The sequence below is a fragment of the Macaca thibetana genome, chromosome 3 (assembly GCF_024542745.1).
Source record: "Macaca thibetana thibetana isolate TM-01 chromosome 3, ASM2454274v1, whole genome shotgun sequence".
NCBI classification, from domain to species: Eukaryota; Metazoa; Chordata; class Mammalia; order Primates; family Cercopithecidae; genus Macaca; species Macaca thibetana.
In genome coordinates, this window is record NC_065580.1 from 69,479,430 (window position 1) to 69,500,583 (window position 21,154).

A 21,154-nucleotide genomic window follows, 5' to 3' on the forward strand; every position below is an offset into this window, starting at 1 on the left:
ATTTTGCAATCTACTCATCTGACAAAGGGCTAATATCCAGAACCTACAAAGAACTCAAACAAATTTACAAGAAAAAAACAAGCAACCCCATCAAAAAGTGGGCAAAGGATACGAACAGATATTTCTCAAAAGAAGACATTCATATAGCCAACAGACACATGAAAAAATGCTCATCATCACTGGCCATCAGAGAAATGCAAATCAAAACCACAATGAGATACCATCTCACACCAGTTAGAATGGCGATCATTAAAAAGTCAGGAAACAACAGGTGCTGGAGAGGATGTGGAGAAATAGGAACACTTTTACACCGTTGGTGGGATTGTAAACTAGTTCAACCATTATGGAAAACAGTATGGTGATTCCTCAAGGATCTAGAACTAGATGTACCATATGACCCAGCCATCCCATTACTGGGTATATACCCAAAGGATTATAAATCGTGCTGCTATAAAGACACATGCACACGTATGTTTATTGCAGCACTATTCACAATAGCAAAGACTTGGAATCAACCCAAATGTCCATCAGTGACAGATTGGATTAAGAAAATGTGGCACATATACAACATGGAATACTATGCAGCCATAAAAAAGGATGAGTTTGTGTCCTTTGTAGGGACATGGATGCAGCTGGAAACCATCATTCTTAGCAAACTATCACAAGAACAGAAAACCAAACACCGCATGTTCTCACTCATAGGTGGGAACTGAACAATGAGATCACTTGGACTCAGGAAGGGGAACATCACACACCGGGGCCTATCATGGGGAGGGGGGAGGGGGGAGGGATTGCCTTGGGAGTTATACCTGATGTAAATGACGAGTTGATGGGTGCAGCACAGCAACATGGCACAAGTATACATACGTAACAAACCTGCACGTTATGCACATGTACCCTACAACTTAAAGTATAATAATAATAAATAAATTTTAAAAAAAATTAGAATATGGTTGTTTCCATACTAAAACAGATGAAAAAGACTCTAGTATTTATTTTATTGTATACAACAGTTTTAATCCTTCTAAAGCTCTTTTGTATTTCTTGCATTCATCAAGCACATGAAAAAAGTAATTGTCCTAAAAGTAGAGAAAAAAATGTGAAAGAAGTTGCCATTCACTTCATAGCATCTTGTAAGCTATAAACTCAAGTATTTAAAAACTTCTTTAAAGAATCTAGATATTACTATACTGAGTTAGATCTAGAAATTACATAACAACCCAATTTTCTGCCTTTCATAAGTCTCAAGGAATGTTCTTGTTACCCCCAACTTTGAATCACTCTAACATTTCAGAAACTTCTTGTTTTCCCCAATCCATTATATCTGTCAACTGAAGCAGTAAATACCCTAACATTTTTAGTGCTGAAAACCACAAATATAACATCTGATAAGAATGAATTCATACTGAGAAAAGTTTTTATGAAATGACAATAGTTCATGAATTATACTTTAAGAGTAAGAAGTTTTTGACTCTCAGGGTTGATAATAACTAGAAGTTGTGAGAGACCTTCTGGTTGTACTACCACCAGACCTCAGATATATGGTACTCTGGGGTCATGATCCTTCTTCCCAAGATTTTCAGTCTCACCCAGGTTCCTCACAGTCTCACCTTTGTTGGCTTTCAGTACTAGAAGTTACCATATTCTATGTATTTCTTTATATATTCATCTGTCTTGAGAAAAAGCATCTGGAGATTGCGAATTCTGTCCTTTCCACTGCTGAATGTCTAATGCTTTAAAGCATGCCTACACATAGTAGTTTCTCAATGAAGCCTTTTCAGTTGATGAATTGACTAAAATATTCAGTAGAGTGTTTCTTAACATGGAAACCATGGGCCAAAAAGAAACTGACAGGAGAGTTATAGGAAAATCTCAAAGAAACAATGAAAATCTGAATTGTATGCAGATAGTGGGCAGCAAGCTACATGATAAATGAAGTGAGATACAGTTCAGAGAATACTTTGAATACAGTATTATTTGAAAATTACAATCTTGGTAGAATAGAAAAAGTTGAATGGAAGAGCACCGTGGAGCCCTTAGAGTTTCATAAGGAGTCTGAGAGCCACTTACATTTTAAAAATTAAAAGGTCCATACTAAAATACCTTTATGTAACGATTTATTTTCTTTATACAACTACAAAATTTGTAGGGTTTATGGAGCACAGCAAAGTGCTTCTATCAATGCAACTTGACAGATGAGGAAACCAAAGGCTTAGAGAAGGTGAATAACTGCCCAAAGTCACAAAACTAGTAAGTGTAAGAATTGAGCTCTGGACTCAGAAGATGTCAGTTAGGAAGGTTACGATCTCAAAGATACTCCATGGTCAATTTTGACTCTAGTGTTCAATACAGTCAATATGGTTAAAAAAAATCATCTCACCTCTCCCTTCACATGAATTTGGGTCTGGGCACAATGCCAATTACTATAATTCCCATATTATTGCTCATAATTTTTCTTGCCCATAAAGAGGACCTCAAAGCACTTTTAGTAATTGTGACTGATCAAATTGTTACGATTTATACTTGCTGTTCAACTACAAATCAGTTCAATGTAATTACCTATATCTTTGTCAGATTGTTGAGAAATTACCTTATTCATTGTTGAAGACTATCTTCCAACTTGGTAATTTCTAAATCAAGCAGTGTCCTTTCTTCATGTTGCGGCATCACTCTTAGCTTTTGAAGGACCAGAAGAAGAAAGGGAAATTTTATCCCACTATATAAAAACTAAAACAAATCAAAAAATAAACTAAATAAGAAAAGCTATGGGAGAAATGGATATATAAAATAAACAGTAGAAGGAGGCAAAAACTTACTTTAGAGCATACAGCAAATAATAGCTAACGAGGGTAGACTATGCTTTAATTAGATACTTCAAAACACAGCCTTAGATTCTCTCCATCTAACTTATCCTCAAGACCTTTAACCTGTTCTTCTAAGTTACCACCTCATAGGCCAACTCTAAAACCACCAGAGCTGTGTGGTTCAACCAATTGCAACTGACGAAGCCTGAAATCCTTGTCTCTTCCCACTACTTTTTGACTCAGATGAAGTACCCAGCTACAGGACATGGGAATTGGCTTCTTCAGTTGTGTCACTAAGCTGCACAATTTAGTGACAACCACAAAATGCAGGAGTGTCAACACCTCGTAGTGTTTACTCTGATTATTGAGTGACTGTAGATGGGAGGGAACCTGTAGATAAGTTGCTTTGCATTCCCCCCTTACATGAACCATCTGGGAGCAAGGTGCTTTTAAACAATCTGACAGAAAGCCTCTTGCATGGCTGGAAAATTGCCTGTGTTTCTTTGTGAAGCCAAGCATAGTTCAGTGATGCACCACCTTATGTTTGCTGTCTTCCTCTTTACAACTTAACTTTTTGCTCACTCTCAGAGCCCTGGAATTAGATTTACCAATAAAGCATTAGCACCTCAGCTTTGCCTCAGGCTCTGTTTTCCAAGGACCCTAGAAAAAGTCTTAAGTACTATCTGAAAGCTCTCAGTGTACAAGGTAGAAAATGGGGGTATAGAATGAGCTTCTAATTAGTAGAAAAGACAAACACTTTGATGATAAATAGAGATTATGTTGCTTATTCATGAAAAGTAAGTCTAGCACAATTTTGTGCCCAATATATAAGTCAACTACAAATGCCCATCAACATTAGCATTTTAGCAGTTTAGCATGGTGGGGAAAAAGTCTCTGTCTACATAATGATGTTTCCCCATCTTTCAGAAGGAAACACAATTACGAGTGCATTTTTGAGGAATAATTTTTTCAGAAAAAATAATGCACCTAATCATCCAAGGTACCTATAAAAATTTAATTACGACTATCAAATAATATGCAGGGAAATAGCAACAGAAACTACTAAACATGTCTTCAATCCACCAGCCTCCAGAAAACCCTGGACTGTATCCAGCTGCCTCTTGTTGTCTAGTTACCACTCTTCAAACTGAGAATAAGCAGCTGAATTTCAAAACAGAATTATGCAAGTTTATTTGATTTCCTCTGCTTGCCTCTCATGAAAAGACATAAAAATTAAAATGGATTGGTAGAGATGGAGGAGCTTTCAGGTGAACACAAAATACTGTCATCAATCTCATTGTTTCAGGGAACAGTGGGCATGGTGGCACAATCAGGCTGAACAGAGAAAAGCATTTCAGCTGTGGCCACCATGAAAAATGAGATACCACCGAACAAGGCAGCAATTTCACACAAGCAAGTTAATGTACTTCCTTTTTTAAAAAGCTCCAGGGAAATCTGAAATTGCAAGTAAAGGGATTAAGAGAAGAGATGCTAAGAGAAACCCTTGACTTTTCTCTAAACCACTACATAATTTCACTAGAACAAACTCTTCAAGTCACGAGGATTACAATTTCCTGTTATGAGTCATTTCAATAAAAGGTTTGCTGATTACTTTGAAAAGTTAAAAAAAATAAAGTAAAAAAACAAGGAAGTTAAAACTGATTGCTCCCACGACATGGACTGCTTATTGAGTTTTAACGTCTTTCTCTTCTATAGGTTTCAGGCGGAATTAGTCAAAACCAAATGTGGATTAACAGCATAAGAGGTAAATAAGTACACATCTTGAAAAATTAGAAGGCACAGTCAGTATATCTCCCCTGAGATGTGTCTCTCAGAGTTAGAAGTCAGAGTCTTTCCTATTAGCATAGTATGTTAGTATTGTTAATATAAGGTAAGACTAATATGTAAATAAACTGTCAAAATACAGGGAGAAAAAAAAAGAAGCTTGGTAGCTACACAGTTCCGCTTATTTTTGTTGGTATTTGACAGCACCAACCTCTCTAGTTCTATATTAGACTTTCTGTTATTGGTTTGTGGGATCTTTGTCTTTAAGACTGCTCCTTCCACCTTGCTTTCACTTACTCTAATCAGACAACCTATCTGTGGATTTCTCATCTCTTAGGATAAAATTATTCTTAATAGGCTTCATTCATCCCTCTTCTCATCTCATGGTCATAATAGCAATGGAATAAATGCCAGGATCTGTAAGAATTTCCAAGCATTTAGGGGGGATGATCTTGCAAAGATAACATTGTTCTCAGATCTTTCTCTTGCTTCATCAAAACTTAAAGATTTTGTTTCCTTTTTCTTTGAGATCCTGCCACATTTTGTTACAATGTATTATCATAAATGAGAAGAATTTTTATATAATTTTAGCTAACATCTTTTCCAGAAAAAAATTTTAATAACTTACAAAGTAAACATTTTAGTCACCATGGAATGTGAAGAGGGAGGAAATTTTTGGCCAGGGACCCCTTCTATTCTCCAATTATAAAACATGGAAGGTTGCCTGGCTAACCTATGCACAGTGACAGTCCGAGGTTAGAGAAAGATTAATTAATAGCATGCGCAAATAAAACAGTAATTTAAGCAGCCAGGTAATGGATTTCTGGGGTCAGATCCTGGACCTCAAGTATCCACACAATTACCAAACCAAATGACTATATATTTATTGCATAGCTGCACTTATTGCCAAGGTTGTTATACATAAATAGATTTCAATACTTATTTTTTCTCACTCAAATTGCCATCACATTGCTAAATAGCAAGAACATTCAGACCAGAAAATTAAGTTATTTTTTATAAGGAAAGTTAAGTGGACAGCAGCTGCAGGATTATTACATTCCCTTGATTTATTTTTTATTTACAGATGCACATTTTCATTAGCTGGGATTTGAACAGAATGGATTTTTACAACAACAAAAGAAAAAGCAACCCAATTCGGGCTTTTATACACAGATGGACTTCTGTCTCCTTGGACAGTTTTGAGTGTGTCTTCTTCCAACACAGCCCAGATGCATCTATTTGAAAATATTCAGCTCCCAGCCTTGAGGTGGAGGGCATAATTTCCCTCCCCAATCTGCAGAGCAAATCTCAGATATAATGTGTTTTCTGTATGGATGTAAGGAAGTCCCAGAGAGGTACGCTGGAAATGCACACAAAATTTTTCCCTTTCTTCCCATTATAAATTAAGGCATTTCATGCCTCTGTGATTATTTTTTCAGTTACATATCTATATTTGCTACAGTGCTTTTCTAGATGGTTTCAGGCTGTACTACTTCCTCTTGCCTTAGAAAACAATCAAATTTGTGTTGCCAGTGTCCCAGACTAAGTTTCATTTGTTCACAGTTGTTAGACTATCCTCTAATGCTCTCAAATGTTTATTGCTTTAGACTTCTAATCACAGTGGTTATAAATAAGCACACATTCTGAAGAGTCCTTACATGTGGTACACATTTCACTGACCAGTCTTGTTTGTTGGCCGCCTAAGAAATGTTTAATAATTAAACAAATGCACCCTCGATGTGGTAAAGAACTTGAAGATTTTTAATCACACAGCCCTGCCTTGCTTTGGAGGTGGTGCTGCCAAGACATCTCAGGAGCACCGGTTTAGAATTTTATTAATACTTCATTTTCTAACTCTGTTAGGGTAGCAATACAGTATTCTTTATTATTAGGAAATTGGTAGGATTCAGTGCTACTGCACTAGCCAAGATGGTAAATGGGCACCAATACAATTAATGGCAGATATCTGGAATACTTGGTGGAGACCACAGTAGCAAGGGTCTTCGTGATTACAGGATCACAGATTGCAGAAGACATCTGAGCCCTGATCCCTGAGTTTGTCCTCTGCCTCTTTCGTATTCCATGCTAGCCCCCTAGAGGGTCCAAAGGAAGCTAAAGAACTAAGCAAGTTTTATGTAAGCCTTGCCCACTCCAGACTTCTTTCCATGTCCCTGTGCCTAAACACACTAGAAAATGTGGTTGAAAAAGTAAGAGAGTAACTACCATATCAGCAAAGCAACCAGGATATTTTCCCTGGTGATTTTAGCACTTGCCAGCTTCCTAGCCCATTGCTTCAAGGACATTGTTTTCACTTGTCCCTGGCATGTGCCTATCCATATTTATGGATGAGTGGATTATCACTAGATAAAGACAAAATATCTTTAAATCTGAAGCTATAAAATGTTTATGTTTGTTGGTTTATATTGTCCAGTTGTTCTGCCAGCAGGGTGGTTAGCAGGGTGACATAAAAATAAAACAGCACCCACCCTTTCTATGCCAAATGTAGAAAAAGAGTTAAAATGATATTCCCAAACATGGATGGTGGCCCTCACTTTGGCAAAACTAAATGAGTAGTACATCTTCTAAACTACAGTGATGACAAAGAAAACTCAATTCTCTATCCTAAATATATTACACAGCTAGAAGTCACTTCCAGGTAAAGATCTGTATACCACCTTTCAATCCACAGAGGACTGTCTAACAGCTCATCTGATTTCTTGAAATCTGGAGTATCATAACATCACCCTCTGTTTCAAGAACTTGAGCAGTAAAGTCCCAATTTAAACATTACTTTTTTATAAAATCCTGTGAGAGAAATCCTCTTTGAACTTTACCTCCATTTTAGTTGCAATATTTGTGTAGAATTTATAGTCAGTGTTTGGTGCTTAGGTTTTATTTGTCCAATTTTTTAACTTAGCATGAGTTCTTCTGAGATTCATCTCTGCTTAGAAAGCAATAATAGAATAAAAACAAATACATAAATAAAAAGGATTTTTTCCATAGAAATACTGACACAACCTTTAACTGGAGTGGAGGGAGTCATGCAGCAATAATAATAAAAGTAGCAAACGTTAGCAATCTGCCTCATAGCATGAAATAAAATGTATTTTAGTAAAAACATGAACACTGCTCAACTGTAGTTTTTCACACAGCTGTGATAAAAGGATGATAAAAGTGAAAAGGCATAACAATTCCTGAGTAAACATACATGCAAAATGAAGTGGAGGTTCAAATCTAAAGAGTATGTTTTATTTGCAGATTCTAAACATACTATGGCTGATGCCTTATGTGTGTGTGTGTTTTTTTTAACAACTATCAATTTTGTTCACTTGTACAATTTAATGGAGGCTAGCAGCTTTCAAAAAAAATACGCTGCATTAAGAGATATTCTATTCTAGCCTGTGCATTTGACACCTTGTCACTTTGTAACATTATATATCTTTGAAGAGATAGCCTATCTATTGCCTCTTCATAGCAAAAAAAATAGCAAAAGCAGTACCAATGAATCTTTCCACAGGAAAAATTCATTTCCTTAGAAATGATTATGCCCCTGCCTATTAGAAATCTGAGTCTTTCCCAAAGTAATAGAATGTCTCTTAAATCATTAGAACAAATGGATGTTTTTCCAACAATGAGAACAATTATTTTTCAAAATAGAAACATTCCTTCTAGAATGTTCTACCAGGTGTAATTTATTTGGGGCAAATACACGATTTTTAAGGAGGTTAAAACATAAAACGTTCTTAGAAAAAAGATGACTATATATTTTCATATACTATACTTGACACTATTTCTGTAGAACAATCTGTGACCTCTGGGTCAAGGCATAGTTAAAGAAACACAGATAAGTTCCAAACTGATTGTGTCTTCTTACAACAAAATAACTACTCTCCCATCTACATTGTTTGTGAACCATTACAACTGGTACCCACAAAACATATATGAACTTGTGGCTCTCACCTTCCTTTTTTTTTTTCTTCTTTTTCTTCTTTCTTTGCCATATTTATACTTTTTTTCTTTTTCTTTTTCTTTTTAATTATACTTTACGTTCTAGGGTACACGTGTACAACATGCAGGTTTGTTACATAGGTATACATGTGCCATGTTGGTTTGCTGCACCCATCAACTCATCATTTACATTAGGTATAACTCCCAATGCAATCCCTCCCCCAGCCACCCACCCCAAGTAAGGCCCCCGTGTGTGATGTTCCCCACCCTGTGTCCAAGTGTTCTCATTCTTCAATTCCCACCTATGAGTGAGAACACGCAGTGTTTGGTTTTCTGTCCTTGTGATAGTTTGCTGAGAATAATGGTTTCCAGCTTCATCCATGTCACTGCAAAGGACAAGACCTCATCCTTTTTTATAGCTGCACAGTATTCCATGGGGTATATATGCCACATTTTCTTAATCCAGTCTATCATTGATGGACATTTGGGTTGGTTCCAAGTCTTTGCTATTGTGAATAGTGCTGTGATAAACATATGTGTACATGTGTCTTTATAGTAGCATGATTTATAATCCCTTGAGTATATACCCAGTAATGGGATCACTGGGTATTTCTATTTCTAGATCCTTGAAGAATCGCCACACTGTCTTCTACAATGGCTGAACTAATTTACACTCCCACCAACAGTGTAAATGTGTTCCTATTTCTCCACATCCTCTCCAGCATCTGTTGTTTCCTGACTTTTTAATGATCGCCCTTCTAACTGGCATGAGATGGTATCTCATTGTGGTTTTGATTTGCATTTCTCTGATGGCCAGTGATGATGAGCATTTTTTCATGTGTCTGTTGGCTGCATCAATGTCTTCTTTTGAGAAGTGTCTGTTCATATCCTTTGCCCACTTTTTGATGGGGTTTTTTTCTTGTAAATTTCTTTAAGTTCTTTGCAGATTCTGGATATTAGCCCTTTGTCAGATGGGTAGATTGTAAAAATTTTATCCCGTTCTGTGGGTTGCCTGTTCACGCTGATGGTAGTTTCTTTTGCCATGCAGAAACTCTTTAGTTTAATTAGATCCCATTTGCCAATGTTGGCTTTTGTTGCCATTTGCTTTTGGTGTTTTAGTCATGAAGGTTTGTCCATGCCTATGTCATGAATGGTATTGCCTAGGCTTTCTTTTAGGGTTTTTATGGTTTTAGGTCTTACATTTAAGTCTTTAATCCATCTTTAGTTAATTTTTGAATAAGGTGTAATGAAGGGAGCTCTCACCTTCTAATTGCCTTTACCCATGACCTGGCACACAGTATTTATTCACTGTTTACTTATTTATAAACACATATCAAGGACCTTTATGAGACATGGTAGCTGTAGAAACCTAACAGACTGTACAGTTGTAGTCGAGCTACCTGTTCAACAAAGTTATGTGTTCCTATCCCACAGTGCCTAGGGAAGTGTCTTCCTAGCCAGACACTATATTTTTTGGTCTTTCTTTGCATCTAGATGAGGGCAGGTAGCTAGGAAGTAAGAAGAAGAGATATGATTCCTTCTGAGTCAACATGGTTAAGAAGCAAATATGCTCTCTCTATTCTCTTTCCCTTATATGGCATCTTTGGAATCCACATTTTGAAGATGGCAATGCCCCAAGATGGAAAGACCCTGAGTTTCTGCATCACCACACAGAAAACAGCCAGAAACCACATTAAAGTGCTTTGAGAGGGAGAAGAAGCTTAAGTTGTGTTAAACTACAGTCATGTGCTGTATAATAACATTTCAGTCAACAACAGACAGCATATACAACGGTTATCCTATAAGATTATAATGGAGCCAAACAATTTCTATTACCTAGTGATGTTGTAGCTGTCATAATGTTGTAGTGCAATGCATTACTCACATTTGTAGCAATGATGGTGTAAACAAACCTACTGCACTGCTGGTCATATAGAAATATAGCACATAGAATTATGTACAGTACATAATACTTGATAATAAATGAATGTTACTGGTTTATTTACTATAGTTTTTATCATTATTTTAGAGTGTACTTCTACTTCTTAAAAAAAGTTAACTATAAACAGGCTCAGGCGGGTCAGGAGGTATTCCAGAAGGCAGCACTGTTATCATAGGAGATGACAGCTCCATGTATGTTATTGCCCCTGAAAACCTTCCAGTTGGACAAGACATGGAGGTAAAAAACAGTGGTATTGATGATCCTGACACTTTGAGTCTTAGGCTAATGTATGTGTTTGTGTCATTTTTGGCAGAAAAAAGTTTAGAAAGTTTTAAAACTTTAAAAAATAGAATAAGGATATGAAGAAAATATTTTTATATAATGTTTGTGTTTTAAGCTAAGTTACCACAAAAGAGTCAAAAAGTTAAAGAATAGTTTAAAATTTATAAAATAAGACAGTAAGCTAAAGTTAATTTATTATGGAAAAGAATTTATAAATGTAGTATAAGCTAAGCATACAGCATTTATAAAGTCTACGGTAGAATACAGTAATATCCTAGGCCTTCACATTCATTCACCACTCACTGACTCACCTAGAGCAACTTCTAGTCCTGCAAGCTCCATTCGTAATAAGTACCCTGTACAGGGGTACCATTTTTAATATTTTATATTGTGTTTTTACCATGCCTTTTCTATATTATGTTTAGATAACACATATACTTACCATATGTTACAGTTACTTATAGTGTTCCACATAGTAACATGCTGTGCAAGTTTGTAGCCTAGGATCAATAGGCTATACCATGTAGCCTAGGTGTACAGTAGGTTTCAGTGCCATCTATTTTTGTGTAAATATACTCTATATTATTTGTACAACAAAAAAATCACCTAACAAGCCATTTTTCAGAATATATCCCCATTGTTAAGCAATGCGTGACTGTATTTTAATTTTGGTATTTATCTGTTATGATAATTAACACAATCATATAAAATAATCTTGTTCTCAAAGGAGCTTACTTCTAACAAGGGAGAAACCATCCTTCAGATGTTTTTTGGAGATAAGATACAGTTACAGTTATATAAAATAATGAGGTGATAAGGCAAAGAACCAAAAATTATAGCTTAAGATATCAGCCACATAGTAAAATTAAGGAATCTGGGTTGCAAGGAAGGATGGGATCACTTAAGTCTATAGAGTTGTTAGAAAAGGCCTTATGATGGAAGCATCCTTTTAACTTCATTTCAAAGGATGGGTAGCAGTGTAACAGTGAGAAATGAGGTCGAAAGGCATTTGAAGCAGAAGGAACTGTATGACTAAGCAGGGAAGAAGTAAAGTGCAATGATTTGGGAATAGTGAATTGTCTGCCCAAAGGAGTATAGCCTGCACAGAAGTAACCTTGAAATGGTTAAAGAGCAACCCTCCAGGTTGCTATAGTTCAGAACTTACTGATAACATGACATATGCATTACAGAGTCCATGGCTTTGGCATTGTGGAGGGAGAAAGTTGTATTTGAGGAAGGGCATCTCACCTTCAAATTTTTTCTCTTCTTTTAAAAAATCCAGGCACTACAACATCTCTCTCACCACTGTAGATAATGAGAGAGTGATACAGGGACTTCAGAGATCTGAGAGGTCACAGAACAGAGAGGGGCAAGACATATTTCCAGTGAACTCTAAAGTAAAAGGAAATCATTCCCCTGAAAACTGACATTTCTCAAGAAGCATCATAAAAGTGACAAATCCTCCAGTCCCCAAAAAAATGCATTAGATCTGTGCTCTTGCCAGCAAGAATAGGGCAAATAATGTTACATTAATTGCAGAGCCTTCTTCAACTTTGTGAATGAGACTAGAACTTTTTTCTTGATATACAAAGCTCTGATAAATAACCATCCTATCAGAGATAGATGTGTTCCACAAACGGTGACTGAGAAATCTAGATGATAAGAGAGGGGATAACATGGCTAAGGAGCTCAGCAACCTTACTTAAAACGGGTTAAAAATTGAGAGCAGAACCTCACTCTACAATAACTATTTTTGAATATTTCTTTATAATTAAGTTTATAATTTAGAAAATATGTGTTTTCACTCCAAAATATTAATATATTCATTCTTTAGAATGATCCTTTTAGGTCTGCAATTGACAGCTAATTATTTAATAAATAATATCTAGAAAACACATCTACATTACACTTTAGTTTATATGTAGAATTGTACATTTATAAACAAATTCCATGAGCAAATAACTCTGCTCCCCTGCAAAAAGTCAGATAAGTCTACAGAAAGAGAGAATATTCTGCTTTTTTAAAGGATCATCCTGGCAAAGGTACATAAGAGACCTGGCCAAACAAACTACTTCCTACTGCGTTCTTTTTAAAAGTGTGAATCACATTAGTATGACTCCTTAAAAAAGGAATAGTGTTTCTTTGCTTTTGTTTGCCTTTTTAAAGACATACATAGTTTTCACACTTTTTTTTTTTTTTTTTTTTTTTTTGCAAACATTAGGGGTCCTAGCGATCTGTGTTTGTTCAGTTTCCCTTGGACTACGGAAAAGTCAGAGGCTCATTTCCAAGAGAGTACCGTGTGAAAACACAGTGGAGAAAATTTGTAGAGTAAGCAAAGGAAATGACCTCAAAAATGTTTTCAACAATTTGGCAGCAGCTTCCTACACCTGGGACTAGTCATGCCAATCCTTGTTACTATCAAATGTGTCCTAAGCAAGTGTCCCCTCTTTTTTTTTTTTTTTTTTTTTTTTTTCTATTATCTTGCTTCTTACCTTGTGCTACAGAAATTTATAAGAAGAGAAGTTTCAGATAAATTTATGCTTTAAAAGAAATTTTCTTTTAAATTGATGCAAATGTCAAGGGAAGACAAAAAATATCCCCCAACTACACAGATCAGTTTCCCCCCTTTCCTTCTTTGCATACTATTCCAAAATAATCTAAAATATGCATTACTGAAGATTCTTTTGGATAACAAAAAAGGAAATGTACTCTGAGCATTAAAAATAATTTTTCTGAAGCCTTAATTCTTTCTAAAATGGAAAACAAACATGCATAGTCCTAAGAACATTTTCCACCCACACACAAAAAAAATTCAATTCAAATATCTAAACCTGAGTAGAATTTATGGTGATTGCTGTTAGTCTATATGCTTACCTAGGCTTTCTCTTCAGAAAAGCCATACTTTACTTCATAATCTTTTCTTTTTAACTTGACAACCTCATTTTCTGTCTTCTCACCTTCTTACACTCCAGCAATGATGACCTACTTTAATTCATTTTAACATATCCTGGTGTTTCATGGCCTCCATCAGTTTGCTCATTCTGTTTGCTTTAGGTATTATAGAATGTGTCTTTCTTCCTCTGTTTACTTGTTGAACTCCTACTCATCTTCCAAACCCTTTGTGCCAGTCAAGGTCCAGTATAAGAAATAAAAGTCAGCTGGATATGCCAGACAGAAAGGCATTTAATACGAGGCATGAATTGCCAACAAAACTGTTGAAAGGACTAGAGGAACACAGGTCAGGGGCCACCAAAAAGTTTTCAGGTCACATGGCTGCCTGTGTCACAGTTGTTCCACAGCCAAGGCTGGCAGTGAAACAAGGAGTCTGATTATTGCAAATATATATATATATATATATATATATATATATATTTACTGGATCGTATACCTCAGCTGCAATCACTACTAAAGAACAAATGAACTCTACCTCCCTTTGCCTTGCAAATTTTGCACCACAGCCTCTCATTACAGTTATTAGCCTTCCAACCCCAAGGTGTAGGGACATTGAAGAGAAGGAAATAGGTGCTTCCTGCCAATAGATAATATCTAAGACTTCATAGTTCAAGCCTCATATCCTCTTCTCAAGCCTCTCTCTGGACCTTCCACCCCCAAAGAATCTTGCTTCATCATTCCCTTCACTATATCCACTTTATTCTTTACTAAGCATATTCTTCTATTATCTTAGCAGTCCCACAATATTGCAATATAGTATTTTTAGATATATCTATACTTTATAAACCACAAAGTATCTAAGACAAGTCTCAATCAATTTACAAGTTTATTTTGTCAAGGTTAAGGACATGCTGGTGACACGGCCTCAGGAGGTCCTGATATTATGTACCCAAAGTAGTTGGGCAACAGCTTGATTTTATACATTTTAGGGACACATGAGACGCCAATCAATACATATAAGATGTACACTGGTTCAGTCCAGAAAGGTAGGACAACTTGAAGCAGATATATCTCCAGGGAGGTTGCAGGGAGCTTCCAGGTCATAGGAAGATTCAAAGATTTTCTGATTGGCAATTAGTTAAAAGTTATTACCTCAACACCTGAAATCAATAGAAAGGAATGTCTGTGTTAAGATAAAGTGTTGTGGAAACCAAGGTTTCATCATTCAGATGAAACCTCCAGGTAGCAGGCTTCAAATCTCTTATCACACCTAAAAAGATGTCAGATTCTTAGTTAATTCTCTCCTGGATCAGGGAGAAAACTTGGAAATGAACGAAGATTCTCTAAAGAATGTAGATTCTCCCCACAAGAGACAGCTTTGCATGGCCACTTGAAAATATGTTGAAGAAATATATTTTGGGGTAAAATAGTTTGATTTCTTTCAGGGCCTGCTATCCATTGTGTGATGCTATACTAGAGTCAGGCTGGAATTATTTGGTGTGTTATTGCTGTTTCATCAGTCTTGAGATTTCTGTTTTAATGTTAATCCTGGTAAGCTGTGCCTAAATTGCAAATGGAGGGCAATATAATGGTGTCCAACCCCTGCTTCCCACCATGCTCTGAACTAGTTTTTCAGGTTAACTTTGGAATGCCCTTGGCTGAGGAAAGGGTGTATCAGTTAGCTGGGGGGGCTAAGAATTTTACTTTTGGTTCACAAATACATGTGTTTATCATTTTATTCATCCTTTTTAATCTTCAGTGCCTAGCATAGACTCTGACACATAATATATTTTGTGCATTTTATTTCACCAAATTTTATTAAATATCACTTTAATTTGCAAAAGAATTACTAACTTTGAAAAGTGAAGTTTTCTGTTTCAATATCCACTTTTAGTAGATTTGAAAAATTTGGAGTTGGGAAGTGGTGACATTCAACTCTACTGAAATTTCAGTAAATTCTCCTTTTCTTAGAAGAATAACAGGATACTATTCAATTAAACATATGAAATGTGGGGGTTGTTTGGTTCTAATAGATTATTTACTTAATGTATTCTCCAGTGATCAATTTGCTCTTCTCAACTGGAAATAAAAAATGAGGTATGTTACTGCACATATTTAAATTATAGTTCATTTTTGTGTTAAATAATCTCTGGGCATGATTTAAGCCTCACAAGTAAGAATACAGCAAGCAATTTGAATTTCTTTAAAAAAATAAAAATTTAAAAAGACCAAGTACCCATGCCCATGGAGCCTTGCTCACTGCTACCACAGCAGTCTGAGATTCAACTGCAAGGCAGCAGTGAGGCTGGGGGAGGGGCATCTGCCATTGCTGAGGCTAGACTAGGTAAACAAAGTGTCCAGGAAGCTAGAACTGGGTGAAGCCCACGGAAGTTCAAGAAGGCCTGCCTGCCTCTGTAGACTCCATCTCTGGGGGCAGGGAATAGCTGAAAAAAAGGCGTCAGAAACTTCTGCAGACTTAAACATCCCTGTCTGACAGCTTTGAGGAGAGTAGTGGTGCTCCCAGCACGGAGTTTGAGATCTGAGAACAGACAGACTGCCTCCTCAAGTGGGTCCTTGACCCCTGAGTAGCCTAACTGTGAGACGCTTCCCAGTAGGGGCCGACTGACACCTCATACAGCCAGGTGCCCCTCTGAAACGAAGCTTCCAGAGGAAGGATCAGGCAGCAACATTTTCTGTTCTGCAATATTTGCTGTTCTGCAACCTCCACTGGTGATACCCAGGCAAATAGGGTCAGGAGTGGACCTCCAGCAAACTCCAGCAGACCTGCAGCTGATGAACCTGACTGTTAGAAGGAAAACTAACAAACAGAAAGGAATGGCATCAACATCAACAAAAAGGACATCCACACCAAAACCCCATTTGTAGGTCACCATCATCAAAGACCAAAGGCAGATAAAACCACAAAGATGGGGAGAAACCAGAGCAGAAAAGCTGAAAATTCTAAAAAGCAGAGTGCCTTTTTTCCTCCAAAGGAATGCAGTTCCTCACCAGCAATGGAACAAAGCTGGACAGGGAACGACTTTCACGATTTGACAGAAGTAGACTTCAAAAGATCAGTAATAACAAACTACTCCAAGCTAAAGGAGGATGTTCGAACCCATCACAAAGAATCTAAAAACCTTGAAAAAAGATTAGACGAATGGCTAACTAGAATAAACAGCATAGAGAAGAACTTAAATGACATGATGGAGTTGAAAACCATGGCATGAGAACTACATGGCACATGCATAAGCTTCTACAGCCGATTCGATCAAGTGGAAGAAAGCGTATCAGTGATTAAATATCAAACTAATGAAATGAAGCAAAAAGAGAAGTTTACAGAAAAAAGAGTAAAAGAAATGAACAAAGCCTCCAAAAAATATGGGACTATGTGAAAAGACCATATCTACGTATGATTGGTGTACCTGAAAGTGATGGGGAGAATGGAACCAAGCTGGAAAACACTCTGCAGGATATTATCCAGGAGGACTTCCCCAATCTAGCAAGGCAGGCCAACATTCAAATTCAGGAAATACAGAGAACACCACAAAGATACTTCTTGAGAACAGCAACCCCAAGACACATAATTGTCAGATTCACCAAGGTTGAAATGAAGGAAAAAATGTTAAGGGCAGCCAGAGAGAAAGGTCGGGTTACCCACAAAGGGAAGCCCATCAGACAAACAGCATATCTCTAAGCAGAAACTCTACAAACCAGAAGAGAGTGGAGGCCAATATTCAACCTTCTTAAAGAAAATAATTTTCAACCCAGAATTTCATATCCAGCCAAACTATGCTTCATAAGTGAAGGAGAAATAAAATCCTTTAGAGATAAGCAAATGCTAAGAGATTTTGTCACCACCAGGCCTGCCTTACAAGAGCTCCTGGACAAAGTATTAACCATGGAAAGGTACAACCAGTACCAGCCACTGCAAAAACATGCCAAAATGTGAAGACCATCGATGCTAGGAAGAAACTGCATCAACTAATGAGCAAAATAACCAGCTAACATCATAATGACAGGATCAAATTCATACATAACAATATTAACCTTAAATGTAAATGGGCTAAATGCTCCAATTAAAAGACACAGACTGACAAACTGGATAAAGACTCAAGACACGTCAGTGTGCTGTATTCAGGAGACCCATCTCACACGCAGAGACACAGGCTCAAAATAAAGGGATGGAGGAAGATCTACCAAGCAAATGGAAAATTAAAAAAGCAAGGGTTGCAATCCTAGTCTCTGATAAAACAGACTTTAAACCAACAAAGAGCAAAAGAGACAAAGAAGGCCATTACATAATGGCAAAGGGATCAATTCAACAAGAAGAGCTAACTATTCTAAATATATATGCACCCAATACAGGAGCACCCAGCTTCATAAAGCAAGTTCTTAGAGATCTAGAAAGAGACTTAGATTCCCACACAATAATAATGGGAGACTTTAACACCCCACTGTCAACATTACACAGATCAACGAGACAGAAAGTTAACAAGGATATCCAGGACTTGAACTCAGCTCTGCACCAAGCAGACCTAATAGACTTCTACAGAACTCTCCACCCAAAATCAACAGAATATACATTCTTCTCAGCACCACATCACACTTATTCCAAAACTGACCACATAGTTGGAAGTAAAGCACTCCTCAGCAAATGTAAAAGAACAGAAATTATAACAAACTGTCTCTCAGACCACAGTGCAATCAAACTAGAACTCAGGACTAAGAAACTCAATCAAAGCCGCTCAACTGCATGGAAACTGAACAACCTGCTCCTGAATGACTACAGGGTACATAACAAAATGAAGGAAGAAATAAAGATGTTCTTTGAAACCAATGAGAACAAAGAAACAACATACCAGAATCTCTGGGACACATTTAAAGCAGTGTGTAGAGGGAAATTTATAGCACTAAGTGCCCACAAGACAAAGCAGGAAAGAACTAAAATCGACACCCTAACATCACAATTAAAAGAACTACAGAAGTAAGAGCAAACACATTTAAAAGCTAGCAGAAGGCAAGAAATAACTAACATCAGAGCAGAACTAAAGGAGACAGAGACACAAAAAAACCCTTCAAAACATCAATGAATCCAAGACCTGGTTTTTTGAAAAAAATCAACAAAACTGATAGACTGCTAGCAAGACTAATAAAGAAGAAAAGAGAGAAGAATCAAATAGATGCAATAAAAATTGATACAGGGGATATCACCACCGATCCCACAGAAATACAAACTACCATCAGAGAATACTATAAACACCTCTACACAAATAAACTAGAAAATCTAGAAGAAATGGATAAATTCCTGGACACATACACCCTCCCAAAACTAAACCAGGCAGAAGCTGAATCCCTGAATAGACCAATAACAGGCTCTGAAATTGAGGCAATAATTAATAGCCTACCAACCAAAAAAAAAGGCCAGGACCAGATGGATTCACAGCCGAATTCTACCAGAGGTACAAGGAGGAGCTGCTACCATTCCTTTTGAAACTATTCCAATCAATAGAAAATGAGGAAATTCTCCCTAACTCATTTTATGAGGCCAGCATCATTCCAATACCAAAGCCTGGCAGAGACACAACAAAAAGAGAATTTTAGACCAATATCCCTGATGAACATCAATGGAAAAATCCTCAACAAAATACTGGCCAACCAAATCCAGCAGCACATCAAAAAGCTTATCCACCACGATCAAGAGGGCTTCATCCCTGGGATGCAAGACTGGTTCAACATATGCAAATCAATAAATATAATTCATCATATAAACAGAACCAAAGACAAAAACCACATGATTATCTCAAGAGACACACCAAAAAAAGCCTTTGACAAAATTCAGCAGCCCTTCATGCTAAAATTTCTCAATAAACTAGGAATTGATGGGTCGTATCTCAAAATAATAAAGCTATTTATGACAAACCCACAGACAATATCATACTGAATGGGCAAAAACTGGAAGCATTTGCTTTGAAAACTGGCACAGGACAGGGATGCCCTCTCTCACCACTCCTATTCAACGTAGTGTTGGAAGTTCTGGCCAGGGCAATCAGGCAGGAGGAAGAAATAAAGAGTATTCAATTAGGAAAAGAGGAAGCCAAATTGTCCCTGTTTGCAGATGACATGATTCTATATTTAGAAAGCCCCATCATCTCAGCCCCGAATCTCCTTAAGCTGATAAGCAACTTCAGCAAAGTCTCAGGATACAAAATCAATGTACAAAACTCACAAGCATTCCTATACAACAATAATAGACAAACACAGAGCCAAATCATGAGTGAACTTCCATTCACAATTGCTTCAAAGAGGATAAAATACCTAGGAATCCAACTTACAAGGGATGTGAAGGACTTCTTCAAGGAGAACTACAAACCACTGCTCCTGCTCAATGAAATAAAAGAGGACACAAACAAATAGAAAAACATTCCATGCTCATGGATAGGAAGAATCAATATTGTGAAAATGGCCATACTGCCCAAGGTAATTTACAGATTCAATGCCATCCCCATCAAGCTACCAATGACTTTCTTCACAGATTTGGAAATAACTATTTTAAAGTTCATATGGAACCAAAAAAAAGCCCACATTGCCAAGACAATCCTAAGTGAAAAGAATAAAGCTGGAGGCATCACGATACCTGACTTCAAACTATATTACAAGGCTACAGTAACCAAAACAGCATGGTACTGGTGCCAAAACAGAGATATAGACGAATGGAACAGAACGGAGTCCTGAGAAACAATACCACACATCTACAACCATCTGATCTTTGACAAACCTGACAAAAAAAAGAAATGGGGAAAGGATTTCCTATTTAATAAGTGGTGCTGGGAAAACTGGCTAGCCATATGTAGAAAGCTGAAACTGGATCCTTTTCTTACAGCTTATTCAAAAACTGATTCAAGATGGATTAAAGACTTAAATGTCAGACCCAAAACCATAAAAACCCTAGAAGAAAACCTAGCCAATACCATTCAGGACATAGGCCTGGGCAAGGAGTTCATGTCTAAAACACCAAAAGCAATGGCAACAAAAGCCAAAATAGACAAATGGAATCTAATTAAACTAAAGAGCTTTTGCACAGCAAAAGAAACTACCATCTGAGTGAACAGGCAACCTACAGAATGGGAGACAATTTTTGCAATCTACCCATCTGACAAAGGGCTAATATCCAGAACCTACAAAGAACTCAAACAAATTTACAAGAAAAAAAATCAAACAACCCCATCAAAAAAGTGGGCAAAGGATATGAACAGACACTTCTCAGAAGAAGACATTTATGCAGTCAACAGACACATGAAAAAATGCTCATCATCACTGGCCATCAGAGAAATGCAAATCAAAACCACAATGGGATACCATCTCACACCAGTTAGAATGGCGATCATTAAAAAGTCAGGAAACAACAGATGCTGGAGAGGATATAGAGAAATAGGAACACTTTTATACTGTTAGTGGGACTGTAAACTAGTTCAACCATGTAGAAGACAGTGTGGCCATT